Genomic DNA, 13,141 nt, shown 5'->3' with positions numbered 1-13,141 from the left:
ATTTTTGTGCACCGGGCCCCTAGTCCTATATAATAAAAGCCTAATATGCAAATTGACCAAACAGCAGAACGACCAGTTGCTATGATGTGCACTGATCACCAGGGGCAGACACTCAATGCAGGAACTGCCCCCAGCCTGCAGGCCCCAGGCCAGCCAAGGCGGGTGCCAGCGGGGGAGCCCCCAATTGCCCCACCAGTCACCTCCCTCTGCGGGAGGCGGCCGGCAGCAGCAGGGGACGGGGCCAGTGAGCTGGCGGCACCAGGCCAGCCAAGGCAGGTGCCAGTGGGGGCGCCCCCCGATTGCCCTGTCAATTGTCCCTGATTGCCGGCCAGACCTAGGGACCCTACCCATGCATGAATTTCATGCAATGGGCCTCTGGTACATATATAATTTTGGATATGTCTTTATATACTAGAGGCCCAGTGCACAAAATTTGTGCACTTGGAGGGCGGGGTTCCTCAGCCTGGTCTGTGCCCTCTCACAATGTGGGAGCCCCATGATCGATCTCCCTAAAGAGGTAGGCCCTGCCTACCCATCCGGGGTTCCTCGATGAATTGCCCCAAAGAGGTAGGTCAGAGCTGGGGGTGCCGCCTCCACAGCTCTGCGTGCACACAGCGCCCCCATGCACGCAGCCCCGCCCACCGATGTGCGCCTGCAGCCTCCTGGTGATGGATTGTTACGGTGTGAGGGCATCATGACGTGAAGGCATGATGACCACATAGGCTTTTATTACTATAGATATATACACACACATATAGCCAAGAACACAGTGCTGCTATGGAAATCTAAAGTGCTCTAGGTAAGAATGCTCCTGGGCTTCCAGGGATTGGAGTCTTCCCCAGATTCCAATATGCTCTCTGTGGCTGAGAAGTACTAATAAAGGGTGTTCCTTTTTTATACTTGGCAGTGTACCAGACATAGAAGGCACTCTTTATCAGGACCTTATTCCCCCTTCATCGTTGCACAGTGTTCCACTGGACAGACAACGTGACTGATTGATCCAGTTCCCTATTAATGAACACCTAGGATAGTTCCCATTTTTTGCTCTGACAATCAGTGCCCTAATGAGCCACCTTGGACACAGATTATTCTCACACTTGGGAACATCTGTAGGCAAAAGCTCCCAGAAGTAGAACTGCTGGGGCAAAGAATAGTTGTGTCCAAGGGTCCCCTTGACAGATGTTGCCAAAGTCCCATCCAAAGTGACACTAAAACTTCATTTCATTCCTGAGCTTCTAGCTCAGAGGTCCCAGGAAGAGGATGCAGTAGGCATCTAGGAGGGGACAGAGGGAACAATGACCCCTGCCAGCCTGCCTACAGTTGATTGGCCCAGGGAGAATACCTGACCTCTGCTGGACCATCTTGAGAACCCCTTCCCTGGTCCTTGATAATAAATCCAAAGGAAGACATCTTTCTCTTCCTTGTGTTGTTTTGGGCTGGGGCTGGGAGAACACAGAGCTATTCTCTTTGAGAGCCTGAACTACAAGGTCTGTGGATGGCCAGGTTTCCCACCAAGTGAAGGGAAAGGCAAAAAGAGAGACTATAATAGGCGAAAATGAATATAGCAGATGTAGGGGGAAAGCAGTGAGGAAGAGAATCCTGATAATGGCATTTGTGTTCCATAGGCTGGCTGCTTCCCAGCATCCATTCTGCCTTTGTAGCCCCTTAGTGATCCCACACCCTTGCCAGTGATTGGTTCAGGGGAGGTCACATTACCTGCGCTAGTCCAATCCAAGGGGAGCTCTGAAGCTTTGCACTATGGTTGGGGGACAGATATCCTCTCTCTCAGGCCAGAGCTGAGGAGAAATAAACCTGGATCAGTGTTGGCAGCCAGTCCTCCGGGGAAGCCAGGTTTGAGGATGACATGGACATCAGAGAGAAGAATGGAGGGAGAGAAAGAAAGTGGGTCATTGATGATGGCCCTGAGCTCCTGGATCAACTAGCCCAGAATCTCGCCCCACCTCTGAGCTTTCTAGTCATGTGAGCCAATCCTGTCCCTTGGAGTTTATGCCTGTTTGAGTCAGTGTTTCTTTTCCATGCAACCAAGTAACTGACTGGTACACAGTCCTTCCTGAAGCCTTGTTTTGTTTCTCTGGGCCACCCAGCACCCTCTAGTTAAATCCTCCTTTGCCTAAGGTGCTCTGAGAGCAGTATAGCAATTTGGCCAAGGACCTAACTTGCCCAGCCAGTTTCCCCAGCTATGAAATGGGAATAACAAACACTTCTTTGGGTTTTAAAAGGATTAAACACATTAGCAATAATTATTCTAAAGTACTGAAGGGTAGCTGAAAGGCTTCAACCTCAAAAAGCAATTAGCTGCACCCCTCCCCCATTTTGTTTGCTGTTCCTTTGTTCAGGTCAGCAAGTCCATTCTTCACAAACAGTCCCAAAGAACAGCCAGCACATTTTCTGTCAGGAGGGTGGCAAATCCCATCTCAACAGGTGATCTGAGTAAAAGAGATTCCACTCAACTCATCTGGTAGCTGGGTGGTAGAGGAAGCCCTCATGAGCGCATTTTCCATCAAATGCAAGCTGGGGTCTAAAGTTTCAAAACACAGGCTTGGGCACAGTCCCAGAAGAGGACAAAGGAAAGAGAGCCCGGATGGAAGAGAAACTGCTACACAGCAGGTTCCACAACTAACTGTTGGGAGGAGGACCCCAGGTTGGCTTGCAGCCACATCTGCTCTCTACAGAGCTATGAGGCAGCAGGAAGAAGAGACCCCTCCACGTCTGTATTTACAGCTGGGAACTGGCACGGGCCTGGGCAACTCAGTTGGAAATAAACTCAGCCAGGAAGTGAAAACTGGAAGACGCTTCCATAGCAACACCCATCTGGAGTTCTCTGCCCACAGCTGGAAACATTCAGAAGCAAAATTTATCTAGAGATGTACACCAAATTCATTTTTTCCATTTGCACTGGAATGTGTTACTTAAACCTCACTTCTTTGGGGAGCCTTTGGGTAGGCCCTGTTCTGTGATTCAAAAAAATCCTTCTTCTTAACATTTAGAACACAGGACCTATCCGTGTGACCATGTTTTCCTGCTGTCTGTGGGCTTCACGGGCAGGGTCTGTGTCTGCTTTGCTAATTGGTTCCTGGCCCAGAACAGGCCTTCAATCAGTGTTTATTGAATAAATCAATCAACTGTTCTGTTCCCAATTTGATTGTTATTCATTACTTTAGCTAACATGTAAGCACCCATAAGTATGGACCAGGGGTCCTCAAACTACGGCCCGCGGGCCTCATGCAGCCCTTCGAAAACATTTATCCGGCCCGCCGGGGGTTTTTGCCGCTGCTGTGTGCATAGAAATTTGTTCATAGTTTTTTTTTAAACTATAGTCCGGCCCTCCAACGGTCTGAGGGACAATGAACTGGCCCCCTGTTTAAAAAGTTTGAGGACCCCTGGTATGGACAGTGAGCTGAGCTGTGTACTTACTACTGTCATGCCCATCTAAAAATGGGCTCCTTCTCAAAGTCAGAGCCACAGAAAAAATGGAGTTCTTTCATTTCTAGAGAAGGATGGGAGAGAGCGTGAATACCTAGAGCAAGACTGGGCATGTGAAGCAATGGGTGTTAAGGAATCTGCTTTGATTTTAAGAACTTTCTGAGTAGAAATTTTACAGGGCTGACGTACACTTCTGCAAGGAAGGCTGGAAACAGGCTGCTTGAGATACACAAACATTAAACAGACAGTTACACTCTGAGAGATTTCCACCAAACTGCTCTGCTCATGATATCTTACCTTTTCAAATTTTCCTGTTTATGAAAGAGGTATATGCTTATATATACATGTAAAAACTTATAAAATAAAGGTATAAAGAAGAATACAAAGTTACCCATATCTCCCCACCAAAGGATAACCACTATAAAAAAGTTGGTTCACCCTGGCCGTGTGCTCAATGGTTACAGTCAGCCTGTGCACCGAAGAGTCTCAGATTCAATTTCCAGTCAAGGGCACATCCTGGGTTGCAGGTTTGATCCAGGGCCCCAGTGTGGGAGGCAACCAATTGATCAATGTGTCTCATATTGATGTTTCTCTCTCTTCCCCATGTCCTATTTTCTCTCTCTCTCCACTCTCTCTCTCCAAAAAAAAAAAAAAAAAAATCAATGGAAAGATATCCTCTGGTAAGGATTAACAACAGCAAAAAAAGAGGTTGGTTCATTTCCTTCCAGTCTTTTTTTTTTTTTTTTTCTATTATGAGCAGTATATGGATAGAGAAGAGAGAAAATCTCCTGTTCTTTAAAATCTTTCACCTGTGCTTTTCTAGGGGATTTTAAACAACAAGTGGAAATCAGTATTTTTAAATAGCAAAATTAAGCCTATTTCCCCAAACTACAGACTCGAGGAAGAAGGATTCTCTCTTCCTCTCTTCCAATTTTTGTCCTCACAGAACCACTATTATAAACCAGTGGTTTTCAACCCTAACTGTGCCTGAGCATCACAGTGGGATATAATAATTGCATGGCCAGTATTACTTGAGCAACTACTACAGAAGAGGCTGTTTTAAACATTTTACAAACAATACTTAATTTTATACTTTCAATACTTTCATCATTTTACAGATAAGGAAACTGAGGCAGAGATATTAAGTGACTTTCATAAGGTCACATGGCCACTAAGTGGTGGCGCTGGGATTTGAACCCAGGCCATCTGGTCCCAAGTGTCATGTTTTCCCTGGTCCACACAGTTCAAGACCCTAGCAACAGTGACACCAACTTTGAGCTTCAGGGCAAAGTTCCCAATGTCCCTATTGCCAAGTTTGTCATGATTATTCATACTTCTCTCCAGACTCATTTTTATTTCCTAAAGGAAATGAGAAATTGCTGGAATTCAGAAGTGAGACAACTGGAAGTTATAGCTGACCACATACACATGTGGGTCCCCTGCTGGACTTCCCAAGAAACTTCTTAATGAATGACTTTTCTGGAGGGGCTAGGGGTCAGTTCCTGGGTAGATCACCCTTCCATAACTGAGACCTCACCCAGCTCCAGATGGGATGTGAAGGCTCCTCCCTAACTTCACCATGTAGGAGGATGGAGAACTGGAAAACTCACAGCCCACTACCTATTTACATGAATCTGCAGAAAGGGTTTGACAGGGACTTCTCTTGTGTTTACATAATTAGTGAGGTTGGAGTCAGTATTCAGTCACTGTGGGGGATCAGCCAGATATGTTTTTGCCATCATCGCACATGACTCCCTCCTCATGGCAAAACCAGAATAGCCACTAAGGGGAGAGTGGGGGGAGGAGTTCCCAAGAATTGATCACTAGGGAGTTTGTCTCCCCTACAGGTGGGAAGGGAAAAACCTCCATTTCAGGAAAATGTCGCTCAGTGCTCAATTCAGGGAAGGAGATGAAACATTGCTGCTTTGGGTCTGAGAGCTACTATCCTTCCAGCTACCCATGGAGAGGAGGACTGGAAAAACCAAGGGCTGCAAGGCTGCCCAACTCCACCTGTGTACAGCAGGGGCTCAGTAATGTTTCGATGTTATTAAATTACTAGGCTGTGTGTGTGTGTGTGTGTGTGTGTTTATTTGTGTGCTGGGGTGGTGAATGGGGCTGTTTGTTGTTGCTGTTGTTAAAATTCTAAAAAAGTAGAGAGAAAGTACAGTAAACTCCCATGTACTTAAACTAGATTTGGTAATCATCAAGATTCTGCCGCATAAGCTTCATCTATTCTTAATTTGTTTCTTTCCCCCATTTTTCCTCCTCATTGAATTATATTAAAGTAAATCCCAAATATGATGTCATTTCACCATTTCATGTTTCAGATTGCACCTCTGAAAAATATGGACACTGTCTGATGTACCCATAATATAGGCTGGTTTCATTACTGATCAAAATAACAATGAGGCTCAGCCAGTTTGGCTCAGTGGTTAGAGTGTCAGCACACAGACTGAAGGGTCCTGGGTTTGATTCTGATCCAGAGCATGTGCCTCGGTTGCCCTGGTTGGGGCTCGTGCGCGTGCGGAGGCAATCAATCAATGTTTCTTTCTCTCTGTCTCTCCCCCTCCTTTCTACTCCCTCTAAAAATCAATGGGGGAAAATATATCCTCAGGTGAGGAATAACAACAATAACAACAAAATAACAATGAATATTTTTCTAAAAGATAAGACCCAGTATTGACAAAGGAGTAGGGAAATGGGTCATCTCAGCTGATGAAGTAATGCTTTTCTGGAGGACTTCCTGGCAGTACAAATCCAAAAAGAATTAACAACCTCTGCCTATCTTCTGACTCAAGTTTTCCATCATGCGATCATCAAAAAAATACTTATGGATGTCTATCACATGCCTGAAAGTATCCTAAGCGTTTTTCTCCCTGGTACAGATATGGAAATCAAGGCACAGAGAGGTAGAGTCATTTGTCCAAGGTTACACAGCTCTTAAGTGCCAGAGCCAATATTTGAACTGAAGCAATCTCAGGTCTGAGAAAGGTGGCGTTCTGGGCCTTCCTCACTTGGGAGGCCACTTGCTTCAGGTTCCACACAGCACTCTCTATGCATACTTATTATTATTATGTTAATGTTTATTATGTTGAATCTAGTGAATGATTATTATGTGGAATCTTCATATGAGATACATAGCAGAACTCTTGTTCACCTTTCAAAGGCCAGTGCATGTGTTCTACATACTCCTATCTTCTTTATAGTTCACTCTCCCTGACTGCCTGAGCAGAATTTCCCTCTCCTCTGTGTTCCCACAGCTTTTGGTGCTCAACACTCAGCACCCTGCATTATAGTGTTATGCCCAAATTTCAAGATCCCCAACAGAACCACCAGGGAGCGCCGAGTCCGATGCAAAAGCATAGAGCCTTTATTCAAGCTGAGCTTGGTCCCTCTGCCTCCATTACCGGCGCAGCGGCAGGATGCGAGAGAGCCCTGAGTCTTGAAAGAACAAAGACTTTATAGGGCTTGGGGTGGGGCAGGGGGTGAGGGCCCACTCGGACTACTGATTTGGCCGATTCCGGTTGGTTGAGTGAGGGCCGGGGGCTAGTGATGCAAGGGCAGGGTGCAGTTAGGGTCTGGTTACACAAAGACGGGGGTGTGGTCAGCATACTTTTGGCCTTGGGTTTGTTTCCCTTGCATTCCCATTGGCTGAGATAAGGGCAGGCTGAGTAACTGATACATTCTGTGGCTTTTTCTTGGAAGAGGAGTTAGGGACACAGCTATCAGTCCCATTCTGTCCTTTCAATAGCTTTTTAGGTGTCCCCTCCTGGGAAGGTAGTACTGTACAGGGGTTAAGACCAGAGGCTCTGGAGGAGGAAAGATGGGGGTTCAAACCACAAACCACCACAAACTATGAGATCCTGGCAAGCCATTTCCTCATCTCTCTAATCCTTGATTTTTCTCATCTTTGGAGATGAGAAAATAATATCCACCTGCAGCAGACACTTGGTTGTGAACCATATGGCCATTCCCAACTCCTGTCTCTCTTGCTGCCTCCCACTGCACAGACATTCCACATTCCCAGCCTCCCTTGCAGCTAGGGACAGTGTGAGAAATGCTCACCTGTCCAAACTCAAGTAACAGACTTGGAGACAGAAGTATGGCAAAAATGAGACTTTTAATACAGTCTTGCAAGAGTGGGTGTCCAGCGAACAGGCATACACGAAGTAGCGATCACAGGCTATTTATCCCTGGGTGCAAGAGTCCCTCCTCTGGTTCTTCATTGGCTGAGTACTATGGGGTTAACAGTTTTCCCCATATGTCCTCTAGGTCTCACTGTCTGAGATCTTTTGTAGTTGTCTTCACCTCCCCCTGTCTAGTTGAGGCGGTATGAGGTGTTTCATTTTGGGTGTGTGTGTGTGGGGAGGAGGGGGTGCGTATCCACCTCGATGCTGGCTCATGTACACAGTTCTTTGTTCTTATCCTCTCCCCTCCTCCCTACATTCTGTTTGCCCTGGGGAAATTCAGTAATAACTCCATTAAAAGTTGACTATGCTGAAGATGGATCACAGAGGCCTATTTCCTTTGTGGCCAATGAGAGATAAAAAGGAGTCTGCTGGGGGTAGAGCTGTTTATGGGAACATATTCCCTTCCGAAAGAAAAGTCACAGGAAGAGAAAGCCTTTTTTCCTGCTCCTACCTGCTTGGGATGCTGTGATAAGGATGTGATCATGTGTAAAGGTGGGGGCAGCCATCCCCATGACCATGCAACAACCAACACCAGAATGAAATGCCTGCACACTAAAGGTTAGGAAATAGAGAGTGTCCAGTTCTCAAGGTCATCGTCACAGGAAGAGAAAGCCTTTTTTCCTGCTCCTACCTGCTTGGGATGCTGTGATAAGGATGTGATCATGTGTAAAGGTGGGGGCAGCCATCCCCATGACCATGCAACAACCAACACCAGAATGAAATGCCTGCACACTAAAGGTTAGGAAATAGTGTCCAGTTCTCAAGGTCATCACTGAGCCTCTGCATCAACCCAGAGCTTGTCACCCCACTTTGCAGTGAGAGAATGAATTGTCTCCACTACTCAGCCAAGATTCACCAGGCATCTTGTTACTTGCAGCCAGATGTGTTCCAACTGACAGACTGCCTCATGGAGTGAGAGCTCAATGCAATTATGCATGTAAAGTGCTTAGCACATTATTGGCATTCACTCAATTTGGTTAAAGATTATTACCATTGGAATGGGATTTTTGAACTGGAACATTCGACATTCCCCTGGGCAGGATTGTTCCCAGGCTCTTGTCCCGTGTAGTTGAAGAATGAATCCACAGATGGAAGGTGGAAATTTATTGAAGAACAAGTACAAATTCCACGGGGGAAGGGAAAGAATCCCACAGCAAAGACTCCCACATGGGGAGGAGGAAGAGTCCCACAGAATGGACTCCCACGTGGGGAGGAGAAAAAAATCTCACAGCACAGACTCCCACGTGGGGAGGGGGAAGAGTCCCACTGAGTTCCTTCTCCCTAAGGCTTATAAAGGCTGCAGATCTTGGTGCCTTGATATCCCCTCTGATTGGTCACTATTCCCTTGGGCTGGTTACTATAGTAACTCCTGGGCTCAAAAGTCAAACCTCACAAGGGACTTGGGAGGTTTTCATCCCCTGCTTCCTTATTGTTTTCCTATCCCCTTTGGGATTTCTTCTTCTCCCTCTGAATGAGGGACTTCCTTCCCTTTATTTTGTAAATATAGACCTGCTGTTTTCAGCTTTCCTATTCTATGAAAATACTAGTGGCACTTTCATGCACCTGGGGAGGGGGGTCCCCTCAGCCCAGCCTGCACTCTTTCCAATCAGGGACCCCTTGGGAGATGTCCACCTGCTGGTTTAGGCCCAATTCCTGTGGGATTGGGCCTAAACCGGCAGTCGGACATCCCTCTCACAATCTGGGACCGCTGGCTCCTAACTGCTCATCTGCCTGCCTGCCTGATCGCCCCTAACTGCCTCTGCCTGATTGCCCCTAATCCCTCTGCCTGCCTGATTGCCCCAACCCCCTGCCAGCCTGATTTCGCCCCCAACTGCCCTCCCCTCCAACTGCTCTCCCCTGCCAGCCTAATTGTCTCTAACCCCTGCCGGCCTAATCTCGCCCCCAACTGCCAGCCTGATTGCCCCTAACTGCCTCTGCCTCGGCCCCCACCACCATGGCTTTGTCTGGAAGAAAGTCGGACATCTGGAAGATGGCCGGTTGACCCAGTCTAATTAGCATATTACCCTTTTATTAGTATAGATTATTAGTATAGATACCTTCTACTGCTCTGTAGCCCTGTGCTTCTTCCATGATCTCCTTGATTTCTAAAATTTCTAAAATTTCCTAAATCTGTTTATTTTACCCCTAAAAATTATTGTTTCACCATTATCAATTAGCTGCTCAAAGCCCTACCATAGCTTTTACATCCCACTGCAGAAAGAGATAGTGCCAGCAGAAAATACTTGGTACATTTCATCACCTGCATATTGTTAGGGGCAGAAATAGCATACTGGGATCTAGCTATTAGTTATAAGAAATATTAATCACATTCTGTTAACCATGATTGTTTTGTTTTGATTAAAGAAAGCACATTCTAACCTGGCTGGGAGTTGTAACCAGGACCTGGGAGCTCACCTGGAAATGCTGTCCATTCTCCCCACCCAGGAGCTGCCTATTATCATGGAAAGATTAACAACCTTGTTAAAGAAAGGAAACAACAGAGTCCCGGATGCCCCTGCCTTTTGCAAACTGCCAGCCCACATTGCCTGTTATCATACACATTCTTATTCCTTTTGCCCACTTCCCCATATAAAATGTGTCCTTGTACCCCATATAAGCAGCTGGGCTTATGGGGGGATGCAGAGCATATTTTCATGGGTAATCTGCTGCTCTCCCATACTGCCGGCATTATTGGAATAAATGCTCATATATAATTCAACCCTGTCTCTGTTAAATTGGCTCAAGTAGTGATAGGCAGCCCGGACCCATTAGTTATCTGGTTTCAAAGTCACACTACTGGGAGTACCTTGGATCCAGGCCTGCTGATCCCCATGCTCATTCTTATCCTGCACAACTAACTACAGAGCCAGCAAGTACGGGAGCATGAATCAAACCTTCCTTTATTCCCTGAGCCCTGGTGTACCACCACTCCCTGGCTTCCTCACTGCCTCCTTTTAGTTCATGTTAGTTGGTTCTGAGAGGCCAACTCTCCTCTGAAAGGAGAAAAAGAGTCTCTGACACAATCAAATGGAGCCTCATGTCACTATCTCTCATGCCCAAAGGGGAGCGGGCTGATCAAACTGGAGTTTCCTAAAACCAACCCATTCATAACATTATCCTGTGTAATTCTTCCCTGAAGACCTGGAATTGGGACTCTGCTTCTTTCGACACAGGCAGGGCTTTCCTCATGTTGCCAGACAGATCAACTAGTGTACAATCTTGGTCCCGCCCAATCACCCAATGTGTCCACAGAGTGCTTAAGAGCAAGGATTCTAAGCCACATGACCTGGGTTTAAATTCCAGCTTTGCCACTAGCTGTGTGACCTCAGAGAAGTTACACTCCCTCTGTGCCTCAGTTTCCTCATATGGAAAAGGGGGATAGTGATAGTACCAACATCACAGGGTTGTTGTGTGGATTTAAAAAACATTTAGAGCCTGGCCAGTGTTGAGCACTGACCTATGAACCAGGAAGTGGAGGTTCGATTCTTGGTCAGGACACATGCCTGGGTTGTGGGCTCGAACCCTGGTAGGGAGTGTGCAGGAGGCAGCTGATTGATGTTTCTCTCTCGTCGATGTTTCTGACTCTCTCTATCCCTCTCCCTTCCTCTCTGCAATCAATAAAAATATATATATTTTTTAAATTAGAGTACAACCTGATACTAAGAGTGTTATGTGTGGCCCAATTAAACTCACACCCCTTAGATAAGCAGAGATGTCCACTGGGCCTCTAAGGCCCTGTGATCACCCACCAGCTACACATCAAATAAAAGCAGACTCTCTAAAAGGACCCCATGGGCCCACTGGTGGCAAGGGCACATTAGCTTAGAGTTGGGGACAGGGTTCTTGGTTCCTGCTGGACCTCCTGACCCTAGCCGGTTTGGCTCAGTGGATAGAGCATCGGCCTGCGGACTCAAGGGTCCCAGGTTCAATTCCAGTCAAGGGCATGTACCTTGGTTGCGGGCACATACCCAGTGGGGAGTGTGCAGGAGGCAGCTGATTGATGTTTCTCTCTCGTCGATGTTTCTGACTCTCTCTATCCCTCTCCCTTCCTCTCTGTAAAAAATCAATAAAATGTATTTTTTTAAAAAGAGTTTCCCCCTGGTGGTCAGTGCACTCCCACAGCCAACCTCCCGCAGCTGGCATACCTCCCCTGGTCCCCTGCCTCCTAGCCAGCCAACCTCCCCAGGTCCCTCACCCAGTCGGCCAACCTCCTGCACCCCGCCCCCCATGCACGAATTTGTGCACTGGGCCTCTAGTATAATGTAAGTGCCTACCACCTGCCAGGCCTAAGAGACCAATAAAAGATGGTTCCGTCCCTGTCCCCAGTCATCTAGTGATCTAGTCCACTTGGTAAGAGATTAATATATGGTATAAAATGTCTCAGAAACACTCCAAGGCAGGACAGCAACCAGAAGACAGGACAGGAAGGGGGAAAGAAACAGATACGACCCCACTCTGAAATTTTGCAGAGCATTCATCAGAGATGGTATCTTCCTGGCTCTGCCCCACAGAATTGTAAGGAAATATGTGAGCTCTACTAATGTAATCAGACAACTCCAAGCCAAACAAAAGGCTAACTGGGTGGGTGGCCCACTCAAGCTGACTTTGTTATTATAACTTTTAGGGACTGGCCTGCTCCTCTCCAATCTGGGACCCCTTGGGGGATGTCCAACTGCCTGTTTAGGCCCGATCCCTGTCAGGCCTAAACCGGCAGTTGGACATCCCTCTCACAATCCAGGACTGCTGGCTCCTAACCACTCGCCTGCCTGCCTGATTGCCCCCTAACTGCTCCCCTACTGGCCTGATTGACGCCTAACTGCTCCCCTGCCAGCCTGATTGCCCCCAACTGCCCTCCATGCCGGCCTGATTGCCCCCAACTGCCCTCCCCTGCTGGTCTGATCGCCCACAACTGCCCACCCCTGGTGGCCCGGTCACCCACAACTGCCCTCCCCTGCCAGCCATCTTGTGGTGGCCATCATGTGACAACATGGGGGTGGCCATCTTGTGACTACATGGGGGCGGCCAGCTTGTGTATGAGGGCGTGATGGTCAATTTGCATATTACCTCTTTATTATATAAGATTATTATTGTTAATTCTCACCCGAAAACATTTTTTCCATTAATCTTTAGTGAGCGGAAGCAAGGGGTGAGACAAAGAGAAGAAACATCAATGTGAGAGAGACACATCAATTGGTGCCTCCTGCACCCACCCAGATCAAGCCTGCAACCACGGTACATGCCTTGACTGGAATGGAACCCGAGATCCTTCAGTCTGAGGTCTGGTGCTCTAACTACTGAACAAACTGTCTAGGGCCCAAGCTGCCTTTCTTTTTTTTTTTTAAATATATTTTTATTGATTTCAGAGAGGAAGGGAGAGGAAGAGAGATAGAAACATCAATGATGAGGAGGAGACCAAGATGGCGGCATAGGTAAACACCGCAGACTGCTGCCGCAAACAACCACTTCAAAAATACAACTAAAAGACGGAACGGACATCACCCAGAACC

The 13,141-nt window shown here is 47.2% G+C and overlaps 1 protein-coding gene across 1 annotated transcript in view; it reads right to left on the bottom strand.

Moving 5' to 3' along the window:
• The window catches only part of SIPA1L3 (signal-induced proliferation-associated 1 like 3), a 305,840-nt gene that overhangs the window by 227,039 nt on the left and 65,660 nt on the right, over positions 1 to 13,141 (bottom strand). Inside the window, exon 3 of the mRNA XM_014544696.1 lies at positions 1,717 to 1,796. The gene's annotated coding sequence lies outside the window, so the exon portion shown is untranslated. The remainder of the gene's footprint in view (positions 1 to 1,716; positions 1,797 to 13,141) is intronic.

Source organism: Myotis brandtii, unplaced genomic scaffold, assembly GCF_000412655.1.
Source record: "Myotis brandtii unplaced genomic scaffold, ASM41265v1 scaffold379, whole genome shotgun sequence".
NCBI lineage: Eukaryota > Metazoa > Chordata > Mammalia > Chiroptera > Vespertilionidae > Myotis > Myotis brandtii.
Note: the sequence above shows the minus strand (reverse complement) of the source record. Positions and strands in the feature narration are given on the sequence as shown.